Below are 17,281 nucleotides of genomic sequence, written 5' to 3'. Positions count from 1 at the left end.
AAGTGAAGTCTGCATGGATTGTACTGAAGAAGAAAGGCCCTATTTTGCACGAAGAGCTAACACGTTATGACCCTTAATTCTGCTCAGTCGCTAATTGTGTTAGAAGCAAGCATTTCGCACGCACATACGCACGCACGCAAACACACACGCTCACTCTCACACACACGAACAAACACACACGCACACAAAGATGACTCTTAATAATTGAGATCATGCAATACGATCCACTCTTGCTCATACACTCTCACACACAAACACACATGCACACAAACTAATGAATTAACAAAGTATGTTGAGCTATATTCCAATAAAGCCTTGTGACAAACCTTGAGAACAAAATCATAGTTGCAGGGATCTTCATTTAATTCACGCAACATAAGGCTATTATAGGCCAAAATGGAAAGTTAACTAAAAACGCCACAAGACTCCTCTGACATTCGTTAATGTACACACACGCACGCATGCACGCACTTACACACACACACACACGCCTCACTTGCACCACACACAGGCGCTCACTCCCCTAAGTATCTGATTGGTCACTCGGCAGCTTGCTTCTGATGTGACGTCACTGCAGGCGAGAACTGTCAGAGGATGAGGCAAAAAGAGAAAAAAGTCCAAGCTTTCAGGGTAGAGAGAGGAAAGCATTGAAGACACAGTGAGCCTCGAAAGGATACGGGCCACGGTGGAGTGCGATCACACTCCAAATGAATAACGGGACAATCTCTTATCACATTCATTCGATGGAAAACAAGTGACGATGCAAGGAATCTTCTTGCCTCGGAAATACAGAATCTTTTGAAATAGGATGATTTCGCGGAGTCGTTCGTTCGAGCATCGACAGACAGCACCGTTTGTAAAGCTGCAACTGCGCCCGGAATCTGCCACGGACATTGTATGAAGAGATTTAATCGATTTGTGTATACCTGTCCTCTGTTCAGAGTTTAAACAATATGATACCGTTTCGTCACAAAACTAATACCAATCCCCTCTACCGGAATCGACACCGTTACCTTCTACGTGATTGTTCTGTCCTTCTTTTGATGCAAAGAAGGATCACGCTATTTCTCACTCTGAAAAGTAAGAGTATTTTATTAAATACTAGTCAGCATCAGTTTTGAGTAATATAGGCTAAGCCCTGTTATGCAGGCAACTCTTACAAATTGCAAAGACACTTGAAATGTGTATCCTCTTCTTTTGGAGCGTTTCTCTGTATTCTAAAACGGGTTTATGAATAGTCCAATGGTCTAACAAATGAACCCGAAAGTGAGAAGTGTGCAGAGGCCCTTTCGACCCGCGGCATATATGTGCTACTCTCAGTGTCAACTGTCTGGCTTCAAACTGGTGGAGTTGACCCCGGTCTTTCGGCCAAGGCCACATTTAGGGTACTATAGCAGTCTCGCCCTATCCCGGAGGAGACGAGAGGTGCAAATTACTCCCCTTCTAAAGGCAGCGGGCCAGGAGAAGTGGCGCGATTGTGTGAGCTATCGTCTCAAATTGACTAGGCTATAGATTATTTGAAGGTTTGATGAAGAAGCGTCTGCCACTCTGGATACCGAATATGTTTATGATACATGTAGTTTTAGTAGGCTATAGCCTATCATAATATAACGCTTTAACGAATCGTGCCTTTGTTAAGTTTGAGCATGCTCGTTTTCAGTGCACCACAGAAACAGGAAGATTAACTTCTCTCTCCCCTGAAATATTGAGTGTAGCCTATGAACTACATTTTGAGGGCTTATGTCTACTGCTCAATAAATGCTGTTGGGTACTTTCCCCAATGAATGTCTATGAAGCAATACGTTTGATAACGGGGAACGTGAGTTCATCACAGGGCTGTTAATAAAAACATGCTCAGACAGCTGATTGTTAGGCCTATAACCATAGTTGTAGTCAACTATATTTTACAAAAGTAATTGTTTTCCTTTCCTTATATAACCTAGTCTATTGTTTTTTTAATGAGTAAATTCGAATAAATGACACAGTAGGCTAAATAAATGATGATAGTGGAAAATGTCATTGACACTTGGCCCATATGGCCCTATATTTTGAGTAGGCCTATAGGCTACCCTGCCCTTTGAGATCGGTGAAGGATAAGGTGAAGGGAGTTAAGATATAGGCCAATTTAGATTAGCCTATGGTTTGGCCTCATTCATATAGGCCTCTGAACTACAGAGTGATAGTTAATCAGATACTTGTCCGATGTGGATCAAGCCTACTAGCATGAGCTCCAGTGTTGGTTTTATGACCCAGTTTTCACACTCTCCTGTAAAGATACAAGCAGAAATAATGCAGGCCCAAAGGGCAGGAGCCTACGGTTAACAGGCCTTAAAGGTCCAAACTGGTAATATGGTACCCGTAGTCAGGCTGGGGATAGCCTACAAGATCATTAGTATTTAAATTATGCAGGATTTTGAGGGGCTCTCAGAAAAGGCGGGAAGCTTGTTACATTTTCAGACCGGCAATATTTTAATGATGTGACCATGTGCGAGAATAGCCTAACTCAATGAGATGCGGATAAAGAGGTCTTATTCAGAATCCTGTCCTACGTGATTATACTAGCCACATGAGCTACAATGCTGGAGCAAGAGGATCTGTTTTGTATTCAAGCATAGGCTACTTCTGTATAAGCATTTACTTTAATAAAAATGTCATTGCGTCAGGACACAGGGCATTGTGGAGATACACTAGGCTATAGACTAACGCAACATTAACACCAATGTAAAACACATTTGCTTTCTTCCTTTATGTTCGTAGGTGAATTACCTACAGAAAACTGGCCCATGACGCCGCTGCACGTCTACAAGAAGACAAAGAGTCTGTTACTATCTTTGGTTATCTAGCTGTATGAGTGTTACTCGGCCATCATAAAGCTAGATAACCGAAAGTAGGAATGGCCTTCAAACTTGCGCCTGTTATGATCAGATCAAATTAACGATAAACACCAAACTATGCAGTTACCATGCAAAACCTTCTGTCACATCGCCTGCTTTAGTCTACTGGGTAAGTGGTCCTAAATCAAAACATCTTAAAATACAATTGTTATTGTTTTGGTTAATGGATGCGTTGTTTGTAGATGAAATGTAGGCAAAGGTCTTGTTTCACAACACATTTGAAAAATGATTTAAGAATAAAGCTATGACGCTACATCGATTACCTCCATATTTAGGTCTAGATATTTGCCTCCTCATGTGACTATACGTTACGCTAGTCTGCATAAATAGATCAGAAATAAGGCCTGGCCCAAATTGAAGTAGGTAGCCGTTGTTGGCTTAGTATTTGTACTTGTATTAGTACTTGTATTGGCGGCGTATTTCCTAAGGTGCCTAGAGCAGTCTCTTTAATTAAAGGCAACTGCAATTACGTGTCTCGGAAAACCAAATGCGGAATGCATTTTCTTTCAGTCAACTGCTATCCACTTCCAGCGAGAGTCCACAGTGGCGCTCAAAGGCCGCGTGTAACTGAATGGGTGGCGACCAGTCGTGGCTAATTGGTTTTGATTCAGTAAAGAAGGATGTGCTGAATTTGTGAAACGTCCGAATGAGCGTTTCCCACGACCGAGCGTACGGAAGCATAGTCTATCTGCCCTGTCTCACTAGACTTTGGAATTTCCACTGGTCAACCCATTATGTGTGGATGTTGTCAGGCTTTGCTTGTTCTCCCCAGTTCCTCTTGCAAGAATCTGCTCACCAGGCCCATTGAGAACAACTTAAGCTGCTGTAAACTTTAGCTTAGGTTTAAACTACAATCAAATATTTTAAATAATATCAAATAATTGTTATAATCTTCCTACATTTTTAACCTCTCTTTTAACCTCTCTTTTTGAAAAATCTCTTGTGCTACAAATGAGTTCAAAATATATTTATTTTTTGGTTTTGTCCTCAGGTGGATCCAGTGTACTTGTTACTGTAGCAATTGGCCTGGGAGACTGCAGCATGGAGCACACTGTCAGATTTCTGGACTGGTATGTATTGCCCAACCCATGGAGGATGTGCATGCACGTTAGTGATATATCATATGTGCTTCCTCTGATGAAGGCTCACAAAGAGAGATAGAGAGAATACTGACAGTCAGACAGGAGAGATTAAAAAACCACATGTTGTGAACTGATGAAGGTAGAGACAGGTGGCTTCATGCCTCCCCACTGCTTCCAGTAGGCTCCTGCACATGAGCCCATAGTAAGTGATGAAGAGGAGTGTGAACCAATAGCAGAGATGAAGATAAGTGTTGCTGAGCTCATGCTGGAGAAGAAGATGAGTGTGTGTCAGCGGCTGCTGTAGATAAAGATGTGTGTGTGTGTGAGCTGCAGCTGCTCTGGAAATGAAGATGTGTGTGTGTGTAGCGGCTGTTCCTGGCAGCATGACCCAGATGCAGGCCGGCAGCTCCTAGTAGTTGGCAGGTTCTCATGCTGTCTTCAGCTTTGTACTTCACCACTGCAGAGACAGAAGCAGAGGAAGAGGAGAAAGAAGAAGGAGGTGGGAGGAGAGTAAAACATGCTGAAACCTCAGCATCAGCCTTAGCTAAAACTCCTCTCCCTCCTCAGAATGCCAGGTTGTGTTAACACCAAGCACGTCTGTTTCTCTGTTTCATCTTCTCTTGCTTTTCTTATTTACAACCACCCCCTCCTCCTCATACCGCCACCCTCCAGTCTCACTGATCCTCAAAAATGCTTCCTCTCATAAGCACCCCCCCCCCCTCTCTCTCTCTCTCTCTCTCTCTCTCTCTCTCTCTCTCTCTCTCTCTCTCTCTCTCTCTCTCTCTCTCTCTCTCTCTCTCACACACACACACACTTTGTCTCTCCTTCTCCTCCTCTATTGTTAGTGTTTCTGTCTTATTTTTTCAGACCGACAACAGGATAATCATCCTCACTGAAATAATACCACACAGATTTTAAATGTGTCCTCCAGAAACTATATTTATGTCCTAATTCCATAATAGAGGACATGTTCAAGTACATGTTTGGATTATGGCTAACTCAGGAAGCATGGCTAATAGAGTGAATAGCCTGGGTCTGCCCAGCATAGTAACGGAGTGGCAGAATAATAAGTATTCAGAGCCGTCTTGAGTAATAAACAACTTTCTTTTTTTATCTTTTTTTCCTACCATTTAACCACTTTCTGATGAATTTCCCTCCTCCTACATACTTAATTAGAAACATTAGCCACCTTGGCTAGCTGCTCCTTCTATTTTGTCTCTCCGGCTCTGACACCCATCCAGCAATTCCAAACAACAGGAGGCTCAAATGTGTGCTAAACCAACACCTACTACAAGGGAATCAATAGGGCTGATATTATTTGCCAAATTTCCACAACTAAATTACACCAAACAGCAGTATTCACTCTGCATCATTCACTTACATTAACATCAACACTGCTTCATCAGCTCAGGAGAGGGATTCTCTCCACTCTCACAACAGTAATTTCATTGTGGCTTGACAGTGTGTTTGAAATGATCGAAGAAATTACAATTATTCTGTCCCTGTATTTCTTCAGAGATATGTTATGGAGCAGTTGCCATGCATGTTAGTAATAAAAAGGGGTCTGTTTTGTGCCTTTCCACAGTGCCAGCAATTCACACCAGGTCTGGACGGAAGAGAGGGAAAATGGCCCAATCGCCAGAAAAGAAAGCAGGAGGAGAATAAGATGAAGAGGAAAAAAAAAACAGGCCAACCGTCTTCTCCTCCTTCTCATCCTTCTCCTCCTAAATCTCCATCACCGGAAGCCTTTGCTGCCATCTGTGCCCTGGTAGAAACGGACGACTAAGGACGCCCCCACCCTGTGCCAACAGGGACAAAGGAGCTGCCAGTTACAGCAGCCGCCCCCCCCTTACTGATAGAGGACTCTATGGAACTGACTTAGCTGAGCCACGGAAGCCATCTTGATGGAGAAATCTCCCTCTGCTGCAGCTCCTAAAATGGCTGTGTTGGCATGAGGTAAGCATCATTTGGTTCTATCAGAGTTGTTCCTTCCATAGTATCCCATAGATAGAGGACATGATGAGAGCATAGATGAGAGGGGTTGAGAGGGCCAGGACACAGAGAAGACTGACTTATGTTCCTGTTGTTCTGTTCTTTCACCTGATCACTGTGTCATTGTGCAAAAATTCAGCATCACGGTTCAATACTGTATCTATATTTATAGTATATTTTTGAAATTCATTTTTTGCATCAAATAATTGTCTTTTATCAAATACACACACACTCACTCGCCAACTCACACCCACTCAAGCATATACGCACAAACGTCTACAATCTCCCAAACTACATCTCAAGGCAGCATAAAGAAAATGATGTCCTTGCGGCCCTCAGTCACAACCAGACCTTGCTTCTTGTAGTTGGTGGTCATTTTATTGTAACTGACAAACCACAAATGTTGTGTGTCTGTCCACCATGTAGACCATCTGAAACTCCTGTACTGAATGTGTCAGTAGCCTGAGTGCTGAAACGTTCATACACCAGGCCTTCATACTGGCCTTCAGGCTGTCAAAACTGATATGGATATTGGAGGTCAGAATATTTCAGTTTTGTTTAATCCATACATTGTGTTCTACAAAACAAGTCAGTCTTTCAAAGTTTTTGTGATATAAGCCTCTTCAAAGTGCTACATAAAAAGATTGTCTTTACAGACCACTGTTTTATGACAAATATAGCCTAGTTATTTTTGCTTTTAGTTTATTTTCGTTTTTAGATTATGTCTGGCCTGGTAGATTTAGCCCACACTGTTCTGTTGAAGTTTAAGAGTAGTGTAGGCCTAGACTACCTGTGTAAATAAGGATCAAGGTCTCAGAAGACGCAATCGTTCATGGCAAAGCCGGTAATTGCTTCCTTTGACAGACTGTTGTTGCCACGCAACTGAGAAACAACTAATGTTGGTAAATATATGTGTTAACAAGCAAATAAATCAGCATGAAATGGTAGATGGTAGATTTATTTGGTAGTTAAATAGCACGTTTATTTGGAATTAAACTATTCTTAAACATTGTGAAACTGCTCAATTATATCTAAAGCATTTTCTCAGAAATTTACAGATTACATTTGCTGTCGAAAACAGCAAGAGATTATTCACATACTCACTGATCAAGTAAGGACCTTGTCTTTCTATTTTGCAATCGATGTCCGACAAAAACGAATGCAAAGCACGACCTTGATAATTTGCTGCAATAGAAAACCCGTAAATAAACCTTCATCCTGAGCAGAAAAGGCTTCAAACGGAGGCCTACTGCAAGTCTCCCTGTAAAACACACATTTCTAAGAAATAAAACCTTGAAAAAATAAATGCAGCCCGGTTTGCATGGATTACAAATAGGCAACATAAAAACAATAATGCAGGCACAGCCGTTAATGAAGAGGACCAGACAAGCAGCGCATATTAACATAATTGCATAGAAACGAGAAGAGCTCGCGGAGTGCCATTTAAAGGTGCAGACTCACTTTCAGTGGCAAGCGCATGCAGTGCCCCACAGCAACCACGCTCCAGGGCTCACGGCTGGAGACATGCTCAAAATACTACGACTGTCTTTGATATGCAAATTATGGAGTTCATCATAAAATATCGCTGGTTATACTGCAACTAATGTCATGTTAAGTTTTTTACACTTTTTTAAGACTATAAGAAAAAATACATAATTTCAAGTCTATTTGTGCTTCGTAACCCTTCTCTATTGTGAACTGCTTTGACATTTCCCCCCCGATTTTATTGAACATTGATGGTGATGTGGAAGTACAAGCCACATCTTAAAATAGAAAGTGAATACTAAATCAAATGGGTGAGGCTGAAGGGAAATTATTTGCACTGTAAGCTTGAATCCATCAATGAAAGGCAAAGAAAACATAAGACAGAAATACATAAACACTTCCTCGGAAACAATCTCTCAGATTTTTGATGAAAGGTTTTCTCTTTTTCATTCTGTTTCCATAACACAGACATCATACATAAATTATAACCAGCATGTTTATTGTCGGCACAATAGAAAACGACTGTTCTCATACCAAACAAAGAATACCCTTGCCTATAATATGCTAAAGAAAAACCGCCATGCCTTTCATTACAAAAAGCAGTGCTGTGCCTTTAATACCAAAGACTGCTCTAATTAGACAAGGAGACTCTCTGTAGGGGGGAGGGGCCTCCTCCGACATGATTTGCATATTTTCAAGGCCTCTATATTGCAGATGGGTCGCTGGGTAGAATACAGGGATGGGCACCCAAAAAATTAGAACCATTGGCAGAGGACAAGAGCAGACACACAATATTTAATTCTTTCCTTACAAAGGATCTTGTGTTGCCACGTAATTTAGAACATCTCAGGGTACATCTATGTGTGTGTGCCTGGGGGGGTATGTATGTTTGGGTGTGTGTACGTGTGTCTCTAGTTTGTGAGTATGTGCATCCTCACAAGAGTATGAGAGCGAAATGTAGTGTCAGAGAAAGACAGAGCAAAATAGATTGAAAGTATTTATATTCCCTTGTGCAATATGACAATTTAACACTTTATAATCCAAAGCCACAGCACATCATTAATGCTAATCATATGCTGTTTTTATCAATTAATTAATAATTTTCAAACATTGAGCCGATTAGCCGACAGTTATCGACCATGACAATGAGTCACACAGTTCATTACATTACATTTAGTCATTTAGCAGACGCTCTTATCCAGAGCGACTTACAGTAAGTACAGGGACATTCCCCCAGAGGCAAGTAGGGTGAAGTGCCTTGCCCAAGGACACAACGTCATATTGGCAGGGCAGGGAATCGATCCGGCAACCTTCTGATTACTAGCCCGACTCCCTCACCACTTAGCCATCTGACTCCCAGTTCAGAGGGCTGTCTGGTGTATTTATCACACTCTCAAAACAAAATACTTGCTGTGTATAACTGTTTATAGATAGAAGAATCCACTGACAGACTGTATATTTATTGAATTGTTTGCATGCAAAGTGTGTCTAGATGTTTATGCAAGGCCACGTTATTCACATGCAGCTCCCCTCCTTCATTTACACTTATTGTTTGCGCCTAATTCTAGGCGTCATATAGCATATGTACTCATATGTGTGTGTGTGCATTGGTGTGTGTGCATTGACGTGTGTGTGTGTGTGTGTGGTAGTAGGCTGGTTGGTATGTAATCAGGGGCTTGTCAGTGAATACTGTAGCTATTGTCCTCTGAATCTAATTCAGCACCATGAACAGCTCCAAAGCAGTGGCTTGTAGATTCAGCAGTGATTGCAGAAGCTGCAGCTTCACACACACACACACACACACACACACACACACACACACACACACACACACACACACACACACACACACCAAGGAAACACAAGGAATTAATCAGTGACATTAATTACACCCTGTGAGGCAGAAACAAAAGGCTTGTTGATTTGAATGAGATGTATTCTATACGCATAGGGACAGTGTAATGCCAGCTTGATTACATCCGTCTGCAGTGTGTATACATACACACGCATACGCACACACACACTTGCCCACACGAGCACACGCACACACATACAAAATACCAAGAGTCCTCTGCCATGGTCATAGGTATGGTACATAGTAGTAGGAAAGCTGACATACAGAGCAGAGCCAAACTAAGAGCAGAACAGAGCAAGGTTAAGAGCAGGGCTGTGAGCTTTGATCTAGAGCTGTATACCCAGGAAGACAGGCTGGGTTCTGCAGCTGGATCTTGCCTGTTGGTAAATACTAAACTGCATGAGGGTCCGCATTATCATTCTGCTCCTGGCTCCCCTCTGCCACAATAGCTGCTTTGTGAGGAGTGCACTTGACAGAGGTCCACCACCCCTCTTTCCCACCATTGTGTGTCTTGTGTGGGTGCTGCAGGAGACACTGGGGGGACAGGGGTGGGAGAGCAGCCCCAAACCAGACACATGCATGAATTAGCAGCTCAGACAGGATGGTCCCCTTTGTTTTCTTGATATTTATGTCTATGTGTGTGAGAGAGTTTTGGTGTGAGTGTGGGTGTATGTGATTTTGTGTGTGTGTGTGTGTGAGAGAGAGAGAATATAAGATGTACGTCTCCAGGCACATCTCAGAGTAAGCCTAATGTTCTATGCCTCTCATAAATGTGCACTCATTTACAATTTTCAATGGAATTCTATATGTATTTTGGAATGATTCCCTTTCACTGAATCAGGATGCGCAAAACAGCAAATATCCCATAAAGAAGCTTATTTTGTACAGAAAGTGACAGTACAAATCAGTGCTGGAAATCTAATCTCACATTTTAGCAGGGTGGCAGACGGCTCCTAGGGATCCAGTCCTGGCACTGTCAGACAGACTATTAATTATGCGAAATGGCAATCACAATTTATAACCTCCTAAAAGCAGTTTGTGAGAGTGGGAATTAGAGAGAAAGAAGGAAGGGGAAGTTGTTGTTTTTTTTCACCAGGGGGCGGGGAACTATATTTCACTGCCAAACATCCATACAATACTGCTATGAGAGAGTCATGCATTTAGAAACCACAGAGGGAGAGTTACAGTTACTTGGTATGACAGAAGTATAGTGGACTGATAAATTGCATGCCTCTGTGTATGTCTACTGTCTTTGTGTTTGTGTATGTGTGTGGAAGTGCTTGCATTGATTTTTTTTTGTGTCCGTATGCTTGAGTGTGTGTTGTGTGTGTGTGTGTGTATGCAGGGGGAGGGGCAGAAGTGTCTGAGAATTTGTCTGTGTAGCCATGTGTCTGCAGCTGCAGATGGTGTGTGAGTAGAGAGGGTAAACCGGTGTCTGGGATCTGTCTGGAACCACCATCACCTCAAGTCTCCTGGAAAACCATTCAAATACAAGACAGAGATCAGACCTACAACAAGGTGCTGCTTTTCAAAAGTACCTCCATTGTTCCTCTGAAAAACCCTCTCTTCTGATGAGGTCTAGTGTTCTGGAGAGAGACGAGCCATGATGAAAAGCAGGCTGGTCATAGAGAGCCTCAACATTCTCCTCCAGAGTCTGCTTCGTGATACACCAGTGAATGGGCCTACACTGCATAACCCCCTGACACAGTATGAGGTTTCCAGGTCCGGAACAGCTTATGACCCGACCCAGGCCAAATCCAACAACGCAACACAAAAGCAGCGGTTCTGACTCATTTGACGGCCGCCATTAAAGCCTCAAGTCAATGTCATTGTCAAAGCCTGTCCCTTAAGCGGGCTGAACTCTCTCCCTTCATGGAGCTTGTGTGTTTTAGTCTCCCTGTCTTCTCTCCCCCTCTAGGACAGCTCAGCTGCAGCCTGTCTTAATCTGGCAGATAAACAGGATTATCCCACCAAGGCTGTTCTCAGCTTTGTAGCAACGACAGGGGATCTTTCACTTGTCTTTTTTTCCCACGGCAGCGTGGGTCGGAGAACCAGGGCCTCCAGACAAGGCCCTTACTGAGTTCACATTAGGACGTTTAGAAAATGTTTTATTTTTATCCTACTGACCACATAATTGTTGCATGTCATATATAATACATTAAAACAAAGTAAACTTTAGAGCGAGCATCCGAGTGAACAGTTTAAAGTTGGCTCATCATTTCCATTAAGGCTGTCTGTCAAGTTCAAGTTCATGGAACTGTCTAGACTCTCCTGATCCAGACTCCACGCTTCTTCATCTACTTCTGTCACCATCCCAGCCGTGCTCCCTCCCCTTCCCCTCTCCTCCACTCCTTCCCCCATGAAAGTGTCCCAGGCAGCCAGACTGGGGGGGCTCTGTGTTCCGTGGCGTTGCTATGGCAGAGGGGCTGGGGGTTGTTATGGCAGCAGTGGTGGCGGGCCCAGCTATGTGCTGGTGAATGGGACAGCCTGTCAGAGTGTGTGAGCCAAGTCCCCCAGGCTCCTGTACAGCTGGGCACAGCGACTTGCCCCCCCCCCCCCCCTCTCACCCACCCATCCTTATCCCTCCATGGCCCCCTCCTGCCCCTCCCACCCCCCAACCTGTCTCCCCCCGAGCCATTCCCCCACGTCCAACCCCACCCGCATACACTCGTCCCAGAGCCTGGGAACACAGGAGCAAAAAGTATTTCACATTCATCAGACTGCTAGCCCTCCCCTTCCTTTCTCCCTCCCTTCCTCCTCTCCTCCCTTCGTCTGCCTCTCTCCCTAACTCCGTTGGCTACTCACAGCATCTATCCATCTATCAATCCCTACGTCCCTTCCCATCTCTCATGCACTATACATCTCTACCTCACTGTCTTCTTCCATCCTACCCACCATCCCTCTATTCTTATCTCCATCTTTCTGTCCTTCCTTCCATCCTTCCTTCCTTCCCTCCCTCCCAAACCCACTCTTTCCCTCCATCCCTCGCTCCCTGGGACAGTAGCAGTGCACCATTATTAGGCTTCGACAGCTTTGAGCCATGCTCCCATCCTTAGGCTCGTCCAATCAGGTGGAAGCTCCCAGATCCACATGGAGGGTAAAGATGAGGCCGGGTCTGAGGGAGCACACAGAGGGAGGTGTGTATCTGTAACATTTAAATAAACGATGACGATAGGAAGAAAGACAAGGAATGAGCGAAGGAGGGAGAGCATGTGTGTGTATATGTGCGTGTGCGTGTGTGTTTTGTTGAGGTCTCATTCAGGTCTGAGGACGTGAATCGAGCATAAAAGGCTGACGATTTGCATAAGCTGCATGCTGTCTGAGGCTGAGGGGGAGCATAAAAAAGAAAAGAGAGAGAGAAAGATCCTGTATTGTGGAGGCAGAAAAAGAAAGAGAGAGTGTTTGAATGAGGGAGAGGGTGAAAATTGTCAGAGAAAGGGTCTGGCAAAGTCTCCCTGTGGGACTCAATTGTCCAGAAACCTCTCTATATATAATTTGGTGAAATTGGTAATGGCGCAGGGCAGACAGCTTCTGCACATGGATTCAGAACTGGAGGAGACGTGCAGATAGATTTGTTTAGCTGCTGTACTTGTGGGTGACAGACTGGAGGAACCAACACTGACATGTCCATGCAAAAAACGCAAAATGTGTTCTCAAACATTGAGAGAATTTAGGAAAAAAGCCATTGGATAAAAGTGATTGATTTACATTTTGCATCTGTCATTGTGTGTTCCCAGGCCAAGATGAGGAGGAAGAAGAAGAGGAGGAGGAGTCACAGAAAAAAGGAGCAGGATGAGAAAGACAAGGAAGAAATGGAGAACATGCTATTTCTGTCCAGCCATAACTGTACTCTGCCCCATACATAAGTCCACATGAAAATGACGTTGTGAAGAATCTCCTTTTGCAGAAGTTGCATAAATTAGAAGCATATGTATTGCACACAGGATGCACTGTCCCACACTAAACAGTATTATAGTAGTCATATTATATGAAAATGCACACACAAAATGCAGATCCATGTTTCATGATGGGTTTTTGAGTGGAACTGTAGCAAGGAAAATTCCAGCCATATCTACAGAGATCCTTGACTGTCCTATGCAAATGAGTATCCGCTGTTGTCTGTCATTTAAGGACTGTTGATTTTGCTGTGGTGTCAGAGTGGCTATCAGGACATGATACGGATAGCCTTCAAATCTAACCTTTATATCCAGTTACGTCTCTTTCTATGTGCAATATGTTTGTATTTCAATTCAGCATTGCACAGGCAGAGGGAATGCTGTGAAATTCAATATACTGACACAGATCGAAATAGCCTTCTCATTCACTGAATATTTTATGGACAATTGTGACAGTTCCGCACATTTAAAGGACATGATGAATGTGATGTGTGTGTCTTACTCTTATTATATATATATTTTATTGAGTTGTGATGGTGGTACCCTACATGAATAAATAAATCATATGTTCAGGAATTTGTGATTATTGTTGGTTTTTATTTATTGATTTTATTGGATATCAAATGTTTGTAGGCACGATTTGTAGAGAGTGTGGTCTAAAAGGATGTCTGCCAGGACCATGGACAGGTCTCTGAGCTGGGAGGAAACTTGTAAACATGACTCTAGTAGCCTATGATTATCTAAATTAAACATGCTTAACAAAAATTCTATAGATACAAAGGTTTGAATCCCAATCCATTGTAAGTGTGACTGTCAATACCAAAAGCAATCCAAGACTGCTTGTCACATAATTAGTTTGTAAAACAATGAAAGAATAACAATCATGCTTTGTGTGAAACCTTGAGAAGTTACAGCAGGAAGACGTAGACCTCCTTCAGAAGATTCCGGCTGGCTTGTTTGCAGGAATAATTATGCCTTAATTGCGAAAATCGCCACTCATTCGGCAGTTTACTCCAGACAGCGTCTGAAAACAAGCAGCGCGTGGAGGTCTGTAAAATGCCTTTTTATTACATGGAAATACAAGCCCACCAAAACCATATTTTCCCGAAAAGGATGCAATTGACATGGTTCACTCTATCAAGCTACATTACATAACAGGAAGCAAGATGGATTTGTATATTATTAAGGTAAGCGATCAATTCATTTCAGTCCCTTTGCTGGTTTGCATGACATTGCCTCCTTTCGCATCCAACATGAAGCGTCTCAATTTATGGCAAGGTCATCTCGTGTCCACGAGAGAATAATTTGCAAAGAGTTCACTGACACTGGATCTGAGGTTGACCCAAAACATATCCCAAGAGGGCCCTAAAGCGAGGTCTACATACCTCGAGTGATATGAATGTGAATATAACAGAAATAATATAATGTCAAATTATCTGCCATAATTCCAATTACTACGATTAATTTGGTCAGCATTTATTTGCATTGTATTTAGGATAACTAGGATAAATTAACGGAAAGCACAATTATCCTCACAACAAAATAAATGTTAAATTACATAGGAATTTCACATAAAGATATACGACCTATCGTAATTTCACGATAGCTCTAATTTCAAAACGAAGATTTGTAAAAACAACAGCTCCCTGATTGGATTCTTATTTCTGTACACCTAGGCCACTTTGCACATGAAAGAACATTGCTTAAGTGGATATACCACGACTTCGGTAAAAAAAAAATCTAAACGTAGGGGGGTAAATTATAACCTATACTTATGATAATAGTAAAATAAAAATGTAAACATGGCGAAATCGTACAATCTGTAAAATAGCAAATTAATAACATTTAATGCAAATCATTAATTTATGCAATTTATTCTACAGGCTATGTTAGTGGACCAACAAACCATTCAGCAATACAGCTTAAAAAGAGAATACAAAAAATAATAATTTTGTACCAGGGACCATTAAATGAGCAAATGGGGAAATTAATAGTTCAAGTAAGCCATGATAAACATGTCATGTTGGTTCGGCTGATTGGAGACATCACGAAAAAACAATGAAGGGATTCTTTCTTACTCATTCCTTAATGGCAATCTCCAGACAATTCTGCTCTGGTCACTCACCAGACATGACCTGTCCATCAGAGGGCAGCGAGGACAGCTTGACCCCAAACAGCTAGCACGTGCACTGGTGTAATGATGTCTGAAACTGTGTATTTACTTTATCATGTTGTAAAGACTTTTTGGAAAAGCAATCTATTACGACACCCAACTTCATGGACACAATTTGTTTGATATTTGTCACGAAAATATCAAAACAGCAAAAAAGAAAAATACAAAAGTAGTATACATTTGTTTACTATTGTAGTAAATGTTACATATTAAAATACATAATTAATTGACCACAGATCTCAAGGAACTGGGGGGTAGTCAGACAGGTACTTGTTAGCTTGCTAGATGTGAGTGTTGCTATGCATCTCCCTAGGGTCCTACAGAACACACAGGGTCAGAGGTCACAACCCAGGTTTAAGTGTGTGGCCCATCTATTCCCCAGTGGCCAATAGGAATGGTCTATTGACGAGAGTGATGTGATTTGAATGTGTGATCACACTCTGACACATGGTTTTGGACTATAATCCACATTTAATGTTACTATGGAAAAAATTGCTTGACTTTGATGCACAAAGTTTTATTAGAAATAGGTTGCATGGCTATATTTAAAGATTTTGATAGATGTATTCTCTAAGTTTGGTCAGTTGTGATTGTGACACATTTGTATGTGTTTGATTTCAACATGCATTTGAGCATTACATCCCTTTACATGAAAATTAAATATTAATAACAAGATTTCTACTGACATTTTCCTTTCTCTTAAGTCCTAAAACAAGGCCCCCACAGTGAAAATCCTACCTTCTCTTGCTGAAGGTAAGCTCCGAATAAAATAGGACACAATTTGTATGTGAAACACAGCTGAAAGCCTGATGTCATTATACTTTGTGTGTTAGATGCATACAGACGGACAGACGGACAGACGGACAGACGGACAGACGGACAGACGGACAGACGGACAGACGGACAGACGGACAGACGGACAGCAGACATCACCAGAAGAACTTCTAAGGAGCAGTTGACTGCAGGTGTTCTGTATCATGGCACTCGGTGATCGTTTGTATTCATTCATTTGTTCTGCTCAGATTTTCTGCTTGTCATAAGGAGATAGATGGGCCCCATTGTACAGGGAAGCATTGAGGGTCCTCCTACTCACCATCGCTGAGAAATTAATCTTCAGGCATGCCGCAGAGGAACAAAACACTCCTTTGTGTGCGATGGTACGATATGTAAATAAATGAAATACTTGTCATTACAATTTAGGTTTCTTACATAGCTGCACTCTTAAAGCTGCTGTAGAACTACAACTGCATTTAGATCTACAGCTGCAGTTGTTGTGGGAAGGCAGACAAGATATCAACACTTTGCCAGACACATCTCATCCTGTCATCAACTCCTATCTGCTCATGTTCTGCAAAACAAATGTATTTCCAGAAGAACATTTTTGTTTTTAAACCCCCTCCCCCCACACACACACACACTTATAGCTAACTTCAGAATGTTTTGTAAGCGATTAATGGCCTAATGCAAAGGAAGAGGAGTCCTAGGATGTCAAAGAGTGCTACTACGGAACCTCACAAATCTCCAGCCTGCAGTGATATCAAAACACAATCGTGTACCTTTCTAGCCGCAAGTAGGGAACAGAGAGTGGAGCAGAGAAAACAGCCCTGGCTTTTTACAGACATCATTATTGCCAGCCCACTGAAAGGAGAGCAGGCAGAGCGCAATTAGCTATAGAGCAACTCCCCCCACCATGGAGAGCTACGGATTATTGCCCAATCATTTATGTCTTCCAAGCCAGTGAGCATTAGGGCCTGTATTCTGTGTTAGCATAAGAATAGAAACAGGCCCTGTGAACTTCCCCGACCTATTGACCCTCCTCCCCAGACATGAATAGCACCACTTTCAGGCTCCCCAGCCTCTCAAACAGGCTTGAACCATGCCTAAAGTCCTAATCATGGTAATTT

The 17,281-nt window shown here is 42.4% G+C and overlaps 1 long non-coding RNA gene across 1 annotated transcript; it reads left to right on the top strand.

Moving 5' to 3' along the window:
• The first annotated feature begins 2,912 nt into the window (after positions 1-2,912).
• On the top strand, positions 2,913-13,729 carry LOC124482182. Its single transcript, XR_006957716.1, has 4 exons — positions 2,913-3,003; positions 3,886-3,964; positions 5,562-5,932; positions 13,046-13,729. It is a non-coding gene; the product is annotated as an uncharacterized LOC124482182 (long non-coding RNA).
• The last annotated feature ends 3,552 nt before the right edge of the window (positions 13,730-17,281 follow it).

Source organism: Hypomesus transpacificus, chromosome 19 (assembly GCF_021917145.1).
Source record: "Hypomesus transpacificus isolate Combined female chromosome 19, fHypTra1, whole genome shotgun sequence".
Lineage (NCBI taxonomy): Eukaryota > Metazoa > Chordata > Actinopteri > Osmeriformes > Osmeridae > Hypomesus > Hypomesus transpacificus.
This window is presented reverse-complemented; position numbering and strand designations above follow the sequence as displayed.